The sequence below is a fragment of the Papio anubis genome, chromosome 10 (assembly GCF_008728515.1).
Source record: "Papio anubis isolate 15944 chromosome 10, Panubis1.0, whole genome shotgun sequence".
NCBI classification, from domain to species: domain Eukaryota; kingdom Metazoa; phylum Chordata; class Mammalia; order Primates; family Cercopithecidae; genus Papio; species Papio anubis.
Genome location: NC_044985.1, coordinates 51327971 through 51338089, shown reverse-complemented (window position 1 = coordinate 51338089; position 10119 = coordinate 51327971). Strand labels below are relative to the sequence as shown.

The 10119-nt window shown below is 37.1% G+C and overlaps 1 protein-coding gene and 1 non-coding gene across 3 annotated transcripts in view; one reads left to right on the top strand and one right to left on the bottom strand.

Moving 5' to 3' along the window:
- The window catches only part of B3GALT1 (beta-1,3-galactosyltransferase 1), a 556028-nt gene that overhangs the window by 209637 nt on the left and 336272 nt on the right, over positions 1–10119 (bottom strand). The window lies entirely within an intron of this gene.
- Positions 8608–8667, top strand: LOC116269284. The gene has a single exon (XR_004176764.1). It is a non-coding gene; the product is annotated as a U7 small nuclear RNA (small nuclear RNA).

The following is a 10119-nucleotide window of genomic DNA, read 5'->3' as shown; positions in this document are numbered from 1 at the left end:
TACTAAAAAATGTACTATGAATAACAGTTATGAAGGAGTTACCCAAAAGAATGGGCTTTCTTTCCTTAATGTGTTTCTGCTTGGACTGAAGAATCTTTACAGGTTTGTTACTGGATATTTAGAAAATAAATGATTTCTATAAGCTTCGACATTCAGATTAAGAATACAAGCTCATTACTAAAATGTGGATTAATTCGCAAATCATAGGCAAGCCAGGTATCAGACACCTAGTAGGGTACTGTGGAAATAGTCAAATTTGCAACACGACATTTCTTTGGCTGGATTTTATAAACAATGATCCATCATAGCTTACAATATGTAACTTTCTATATCTCAATGACCCATGATGGTTTATAATGTGTTTCTTTTTTTTTTTTTTTTTTTTTTTTTGAGGCGGAGTCTCGCTCTGTCGCCCAGGCTGGAGTGCAGTGGCCAGATCTCAGCTCACTGCAAGCTCCACCTCCCGGGTTTATGCCATTCTCCTGCCTCAGCCTCCGGAGTAGCTGAGACTACAGGCACCCGCCACCGCGCCCGGCTAGTTTTTTGGTTTTTTTTTTTTAGTAGAGATGGGGTTTCACCGTGGTCTCGATCTCCTGACCTTGTGATCCGCCCGCCTCGGCCTCCCAAAGTGCTGGGATTACAGGCTTGAGCCACCGCGCCCAGCCCTATAATGTGTAACTTTCTATCTTTATTTCTTCTGGAGACAATGTATGTCCCAGAAGGGGAGATTACAGGCATACTTTATATTTGACGTCCCGTGGCTACTTCTTACCTCTAATCATTTTTGAGCGTATGTACAACTTACATCTTAATTAGAACTTCAAACTTGTGAAAATATTGACTAAGAATACTCCTTGCTCTCACCATAGGCAGGCCAATGGAATTAAAAAATACAATGACAGAATGATAGGACAGAATCGTTAAACCAGGAAATTAAGGACCAGAAAAGTAATTTGCCCAAGTTTAGACAGCCAATCAATGGCAGGGTTGCAACTAGAATCCTAGATTGGTGCCCTTTTTACTGTATTAATGGACTATTAACATTTAAAGCTTGATATTCAAGAAAGACTTGAAAACCATTAATAAGATTCTATTTAAATATTTTCTTATTTATCATGAATATAGCCTAACCCCCTCGTTTTAAATGAAGACACAAAAACACAATAGAATTACACAACTTAATAGATCCAGTGTTAATATCAAATTTATTGCTCCAAAAAGTAAAAGTGTCAGTTCCTATATCACTAACATTTTGCATGTTCGGTAAAATGTCCTATTCTGAGCTCTAACAACCAGATCATTCCTTTGAGTCACTGGAGTATATGTTCTCTCTTTTAGTTCCCCCTCTCTGCCTTAAGAAGTTTCAAACACAAATCTCACTGCGTGGCACAGTGACACATGAAACACGGCAGACTGCTGACAACCGAAAGCCAAAGGGCATTAAAGCTTGCTTTAAACAAGATCGTTGAAAAATCAGTTTTAAGTTCATACAATGTCATATCATTAAACTGTGTTTTCATTTATGAAATATGACTGCCATGCCAATGCTATTTTGTTTTAGCAGTGCTATTGTATGGTGAAAATGTTTCAATATCATACAATAGCCTAAAGCACATTTTAGTTAAACTTTATTGAAATACTTATGATATTATGGATCTCTCAGCTTAATTTTCAAATGGATTTACTAAAATTCATTGGGTTGCTCTATCCATGAGCCCACTTCAATAGCAGATCTACAGGGCTAGAATTTTCAAATATGCCACTTACTGGTCTTATTCTGTATCCAAAGAAGTATAATATAGGGTCCTGTGTGTGACAAATACTTGCCGAAGGTTGACAAAGGAAGCAGCTTTGCTGATTCTGACTTCCTGCTTTGTTCACCATAGCCACTACTACTGATGTATTCTGTAATTTGTTTCTATTATTGGCCCAGCAACTATGGGGAGAGACTTCAGAGAGGTGAGGCAAGCAAACCAGGAATGAATCAATGGTGGAGGTATCCAAAAGAAAAGAAAAGAAAAGAAAAAAAGAGTGGAATCATGTCATTTGCAGCAACATGGATGATCATTATACTAACTGAAATAAGCCAGGCCCAAAAAGACAAATATTGCATGTTCTCACTTGTATGTGGAAGCTGAAAAAGTTGATCATATAAGACAGAGGGTGGAATGATAATAACCAAATACTAGAAAGGGTGTGTGGATGGAAGCGGGGATTAAGAGAGGTTGCTTAATGAGTACAAGCATACAGTTAGAAGGAATACATTCTAATGTTCAATAGCAGAGTAGGGTGACTACAGTTAACAACAATGTATCGTATATTTTAAAATAGCTAGAAAAGAGGACTTAAAACCTTCCCAGCACATACAAATGAGAAGTACTTGAGGGTGATGGATACTGAAAATACTCTGACTTGATCATGACATGTTCTATGCATGTAACAAAATATCACATGTGCCCCATAAACGTACAAATATTATGTATCAACAAAAAAATAGGTAGAGGCATCTGACTTCTCTGGGCCTTAGTATAATGGTGCTGGTGCTGTGGTCATCAGAACATTGGTGACAGAAGAATCCCCATGATGTTTTAGTCTCCTAAAGAGTAGCAGAGTGATTTCAAGCCTTTCTATTTCACTTAAACACCATATATGTGCACCACAAAGTCGAAGTGAAAGCAACAGAAATCCGTCTTGATTCAGAATAACAGTTGGTGTCTACGTTTGCTCCCCCTACATATTCCTGCAGACATGCGTGAGAGCCAAAATATCGAACAAACCGGAATAGAATGGGCACTAACTAATCAGGGTAGCTGGGAGCAGCCGTAGGGGCATACTACTGAGTACCTACCTTCTATTTTTTATTATTATTATACTTTAAGTTCTGTGATACATGTGCAGAACGTCCAGTTTTGTTACATAGGTATACACATGCCCTGTTGGTTTGCTGCACCCATCAACCCGTCACCTACATTAGGTATTTCTCCTAATGCTTTCCCTCCCATAGCCCCCTACCCACTGACAGGCCCCAGTATTTGATGTTCCCCTCCCTGTGTCCGTGTGTTCTCATTGTTCAACTCCCACTTATGAATGAGAACATGTGGTGTTTGGTTTTCTGTTCTTGTGATAGTTTGCTAAGAATGATGGTTTCCAGCTTCATCCATGTCCCTGCAAAAGACATGAACTCATCCTTTTTTATGGCTGCATAGTATTCCATGGGGTATATGTGCCACATTTTCTTTATCCAGTCTATCACTGATGGGCATTTGGGTTGGTTCTAAGCCTTTGCTACTGTGAATAGTGCCACAATAAACATATGTGTGCATGTGTCTTTATAGTAGAATGATTTATAATCCTTTGGGTATATACCCAGTCATGGGATTGCTGGGTCAAATGGTATTTTTAGTTATAGATCCTTGAGGAATTGCCACTCTGTCTTCCACAATGGTTGAACTAATTTACACTCCTACCAACAGTGTAGAAGCATCTGAGTACCTACTTTCTTACAGAGCATGTCTTCAGCTTGGTGAAGAAAGGGTCTTCCGAATTTCTAGGTGGGGGTAAACCAATCCCCTTTATTTCACCATTATCAGAAGGTGCTCTGCTCCTGCCCTGCCATGCTCTCCTGCCAGGTAAGAGAAGAACCAGTGATGATTAAAGTTAATATTGCTTTGAGAGTCTTAATCTCCTCAGCTGCTGACAAAGTTGCTTTTACTCTACTCATTACTTAGTTCAGTTCAATTTCTTTTTTAATCTCTTTAGAAAAGGTGAGGTAGGTTTTTGTTGGGTTTGTCAAAGATCAGATGGTTGTAGATGTGTGGCATTACTTCTGAAGCCTCTGTTCTGTTCTATTGGTCTATATCTGTTTTGGTACCAGTACCATGTTGTTTTGGTTACTGTAGCCTTGTAGTATACTTTGAAGTCAGGTAGTGTGATGCCTCCAGCTTTGTTCTTTTTGCTTAGGATTGTCTTGGCTATATGGACGCTTTTGGTTCTATACAAAATTCAAAGTAGTTTTTTCTAATTCTGAGAAGAAAGTCAATGGTAGCTTGATAGGGATAGCATTGAATCTATAAATTACTTTGGTCAGTATGGCCGTTTTCACAATATTGATTCTTTCTATCCATGAGCATGACATTTTTTCCATTTGTTTGTGTCCTCTCTTATTTCCGTGAGCTGTGGCTTGTAGTTCTCCTTAAAGAGGTCCTTCACATCCCTTTTAAGTTGTATTCTTAGGCATTTTATTCTCTTTGTAGCAATTGTGAATGGGAGTTCACTCATGATTTGGCTCTCTATTTGTCTATTATTGGTGTATAGGAATGCTTGTGATTTTTGCACATTGATTTTGTATCCTGAGACTTTGCTGAAGTTGCTTATCAGCTTAAGGAGATTTTGGGCTGAGACAATGGGGTATTTTAAATATAAAATCATGTCATCTGCAAACAGAGACAATTTGACTTCCTTTCTTTCTATTTGAATACCTTTATTTCTTTCTCTTGTCTGATTGCCCTGGCCAGAACTTCCAATACTATTTTGAATAGGAGTCATGAGAGAGGGCATCCTTGTCTTGTGCCAGTTTTGAAAGGGGATGCTTCCGGCTTTTGCCCATTCAGTATGATATTGACTGTGGGTTTGTCATAAATAGCTCTTATTTTTTGAAATACATTCCATCAATACCTAGTTTATTGAGAGTTTTTAGCATAAAGGGGGTGCTGAATTTTATCCAAGGCCTTTTCTGAGTCTATTGAGATAATCATGTGGTTTCATCATCGGTTCTGTTTATGTGATGGATTACATTGATCGATTTGCATATGTTGAACCAACCTTGCATCCCATGGATGAAGCCAATTCGATCGTGGTGGATAAGCTTTTTGATGTGCTGCTGGGTTCAGTTTGCCAGTATTTTATACAGGATTTTTGCATCGATGTTCATCAGGGACATTGGCCTGAAATTTTCTTTTTTTGTTGTGTCTCTGCCAGGTTTTGGTATCAGGTTGATGCTGGCCTCATAAAATGAGTTAGGGAGGATTCCTTCTTTTTCTGTTGATTGAAATAGTTTCACAAGGAATGGTACCAGCTCCTCTTTGCACCTCTGGTAGAATTAGGCTGTGAATCCATCTGGATCTGGGCTTTTTTTGGTTGGTAGGCTATTAATTACTGCCTCAATTTCAGAACTTGTTATTGGTTTATTCAGGGATTTGACTTTTTCCTGGTTTAGTCTTGGAAGGGTGTATATGTCCAGGAATCTATATATTTCTTCTAGATTTTCTAGTTTACTTGCATAGATGTGTTTATAGTATTCTCTCTTTCCTTCTTTATTAGTCTGGCTAGTGGTCTATCAATTTTATTGATGTTTTTAAAAAACCTGCTCCTGGATTTGTTAATTTTTTGAAGGGTTTTTCATGTCTCTACCTCCTTCAGTTCTGGTCTGATCTTAGTTATTTCTTGCCTTCTGCTAGCTTTTGAATTTGTTTGCTCTTGCTTCTCTAGTTCTTTTAATTGCGATGTTAGGGTGTTGATTTTAGATCTTTCCTGCTTTCTCCTGTGGGCATTTAGTGTTTATACATTTCCCTCTAAACACTGCTTTAGCTGTGTCCCAGAGATACTGGTATGTTGTGTATTTGTTCTCACTGGTTTCAAAGAACTTATTTATTTCTGCCTTAATTTTGTTATTTACCCAGTAGTCATTCAGGAGCAGGTTGTTCAGTTTCCATGTAGTTGTGTGGTTTTGAGTGAGTTTCTTAATCCTGAGTTCAAATTTGATTGCACTGTGATCTGAGAGACTGTTTGTTATGATTTCCTTTCTTTTGCATTTGCTGAGGAGCGTTTTACTTGCAATTATGTGGTCAATTTTAGAATAATTGCGATGTGGTGCTGAGAAGAATGTATATTCTGTTGATTTGGGGTGGAGAGTTCTATAGATGTCTATTAGGTCCACTTGGTCCAGAGCTGAGTTCAAGTCCTGAATACCCTTATTAATTTTCTGTCTTGTTGATCTGTCTGATATTGACAGTGGGGCATTAAAGTCTCCCACTATTATTGTGATTATTGTGTGGGAGTCTAAGTCTCTTTGTAGGTCTCTAAGAACTTGCTTTATGAATCTGGGTGCTCCTGTATTGGGTGCATATATATTTAGGATAGTTAGCTCTTCTTGTTGCATTGATCCCTTTACCATTACGTAAATACCCTTCTTTGTCTTTCTTGATCTTTGTTGGTTTAAAGTCTGTTTTATGAGAGACTAGGATTGCAACCCCTGGGTTTTTTTGTTGTTTGTTTTTGCTTTCCATTTGCTTGGCAAATATTCCTCCATTCCTTTATTTTGAGCCTATATGTATCTTTGTATGTGAGATGGGTCTCCTGAATACAGCACACCGATGGGTCTTGACTCTTTATCCAAGTTGCCAGTCTATGTCTTTTATTTGGGGCATTTATCCCACTTACATTTAAGGTTAATATTGTTATGTGTGAATTTGATCCTGTCATTATGATGCTAGCTGTTTATTTTGCCTGTTAGTTCATGCAGTTTCTTCACAGTGTCAATGGTCTTTACAATTTGGTGTGTTTTTGCAGTGGCTGGTACTGATTTTTCCTTTCCACATTTAGTGCTTCCTTCAGGAGCTCTTGTAAGGCAGGCCTGGTGGTGACAAAATCTCTCATCATTTGCTTGTCTGTAAAGGATTGTATTTCTCCTACATTTATGAAGCTTAGTTTGGCTGGATATGAAATTCTGGGTTGAAAATTCTTTTCTTTAAGAATGTTGAATATTGGCCCCCACTCTCTTCTGGCTTGCAGTGTTTCTGCAGAGAGATCTGCTGTTAGTCTGATGGGCTTCCCTTTGTGGGTAACTCGACCTTTCTCTCTGGCTGCCCTTAACATTTTTTCCTTCATTTCAACCTCAGTGAATCTGACAATTATGTGTCTTGGGGTTGCTCTTCTCAAGGATTCTCTTTGTGGTGTTCTCTGTATTTTCTGAATTTGAATGTTGGCCTGTCTTGCTAGGTTGGGGAAGTTCTCCTGGATAATATCCTGAACACTGTTTTCCAACTTGGTTCCATTCTCTCCATCACTTTCAAACAATGGGGAAAGGATTCCCTATTTAATAAATGGTGTTGGGAAAAGTGGCTAGCCATATGCAGAAAACTGAAACTGGACCCCTTCCTTACACCTTATACAAAAATTAACTCAAGATGGATTAAAGACTTAAATATAAGCCCTAAAACCATAAAACCCCTAGAAGAAAACCTAGGCAATACCATTCAGGACATAGGCATGGGCAAAGAATTCATGACTAAAACACCAAAAGCAATGGCAACAAAAGCCAAAATTGACAAATGGGATCTAATTAAAGTAGAGAGCTTCTGCACAGCAAAAGCAACTATCGTCAGAGTGAACAGGCAACCTACAGAACGGGAGAAAATTTTTGCAATCTATCCATCTGACAAAGAGCTAATGTCCAGAATCTACAAGGAACTTAAACAAATTTACAAGAAAAAAACAAACGAATCCTTCAAAAAGTGGGTGAAGGATATAAACAGACACTTCTCAGAAGAAGACATTTATGCAGCCAACAAACATATGAAAAAAAATAAAAACTCATCCTCACTGGTTGTTAGATAAATGCAAATCAAAACCACAATGAGATACCGTCTCATGCCAGTTAGAATGGCAATCATGAAAAAGTCAGGAAACAACAGATGCTGGAGAGGATGTTGAGAAATAGGAACGCTTTTACAATGTTGATGGGAGTGTAAATTAGTGCATCCATTGAGGAAGACAGTGTGGCGATTCCTCAAGGATCTAGAACTAGAAATACCGTTTGACTCAGCAATCCCATTACTGGGTATACACCTAAGGATTATAAATCATTCTACTATAAAGGCACATGCACAAGTATGTTTATTGCAGCATTATTCACAATAGCAAAGACTTGGAACCAACCCAAATGCCCATCAATGATAGACTGGATAAAGAAAATGTGGCTCCTATATACCATGAAATACTATGCAGCCATAAAAAAGGATGAGTCCATGTCCTTTGCAAGGACATGGATCAAGTTGGAAACCATCATTCTCAGCAAATTAACACAGGAAGAGAAAATCAAACACCACGTGTTCTCACTGATAAGTGGGAGATGAACAATGGGAACACATGGATACAGGGAGGGAACATCACACACCAGGGCCTGTCAGTGGGTGGGGAACTAGGGGAGGGATAGCATTAGGAGAAATACCTAATGTAGACAAGTTGATGGGTGCAGCAAACCAGCATGGTATGGGCATGCCTATGTAACAAACCTGCATGTTCCGCACATGTATCCCAGAACTTAGAGTATATCAACAATAAAAAAGAGATTAAGTAAAAAAAAATAAAAAGAAAAAGAAAGAAAGAAAAGAAAAGGAGAGGTAGGTGAGAGAGAGAGGAAAGAAAACTAATATTTGTAGTTATTCTACTCTAAAAAACTACTATTCAACTAAGACAACTAAGAAAAATATATTCCGGTAAAAAATTTTAAAATTACATTATAAGGGTGAACAGGACTATTTAAACAATCTGTACTTTAATTAATTAATTAAGAATCCAGATTAGTAAAAAAATTTTTTAAATCCAGATTAGTATTAGACCTCTTTTAGAATTTCTAGCAGGTTTTCCAGTTTCCACCAGAAAACCCCATAAAAATACTTATCTATTGGGTTATCCTGCTAGATAAAAATCTTAGAAAGCTCTAACATTAATCTGGATTTTCAAAAAAGGCAAATTGTAGAATCTAAGGAGCAGGTATCTTAATATGTTTTCTATTCATATCAATGGCAGGTGTATGTGGCAAACATTTCTCTTTCCAGATGTTTGTGTCCTGATAAACCCTTGTTTTCTTTATGGTCAAATCAGCGTCTTCAGCAGGCACTCTGTACAGAATCATTGGTTTCAGAACACGATGCCTTGTCCTATTCAAAGGAAGAGTCTCATTCGGAGAAACACTAATAATTTTGGCTAAATAGCTTATAATAATTAACTTAAAAATATTTGGCTGTGACTTTTATTTAAACATTAAAAAAGAGTTAAAGCAATATATGAATATGGTAAAAAAAAAACTCAAATAGTATTGAGCAAAGCTAAATGAAAAGTAAAATCTCTTTTTCTTTACCCCCAATCCTAGTTCCTCTGAAAAATAAATGATGGTTGATAGTTTCTTTTTCATTCTTTGAAAATAGGAAGAAAAGGAAAGAACGCAGGAATGAAGGAGAGAAATAAGGAGCAAGAAAGTTGTACACGATGGGATTATTCTGTACACTCCTTGGCATTTTGGTATATTTGTCCTATAGTATTTCTTGGAATCTGTTCCCAATCAATGCATTTGGATCATTCTCTCAAAGTTTGTATTATGATAATTTTTGAATGTATAGAAAATTACAAAGTTTGGTACATAGCGCCCATATGCCCCATTTTGATCTAAATTATCAATGTTTTGCCCTATTTGATGATTTTATCTTTCAATCATCTATCTAGCTTTTTTTTTTCTGAATAATTTCAATGTAAACTGCAGATATCATGACACTTCACTCCAAAATCCATCAGCACTTAGTGCTTAAAACTGAGAACATCTCGTATAGCCATTTCTGTATCTAACAAAATTAATAATTATCAAATATAATAATAATTAATAATACCTAGTGACTACCAAAATGCATCCAATTATTTCCCAATTGTCATCAACTGATTTCTGTAGAACTTGTATTTCATTAATGATCACATCTTGAATTTGTATGTCAAGTTTTTAAAATCTCTCCTAATCCAGAACAATGAGCTCCTTCATACATTTTTTAAAGATGACATTGACTTTATGAAGAGATCAACCCTGTTTGGTTGTTTCCTCAGGATGTCGTTTAACTTGTTCCTCTACTCCCTCATCTTCTGCATAACTAACCAATATGCCTATATTTCATGCATTGCGGTAAGTGTATTTTGCATATCTAATCTCATTTAATCCTTACAACAATCCAGAGATACTAATTATACTAGTACACCTATTTTACTGATAAGAATATGGAGGTTAGAGAGGTCAATTCAATTCTCTAAGGTCAAATATTGTCTGTGTTTTCTTCCCTGTTCTTTCTACGTATGTCA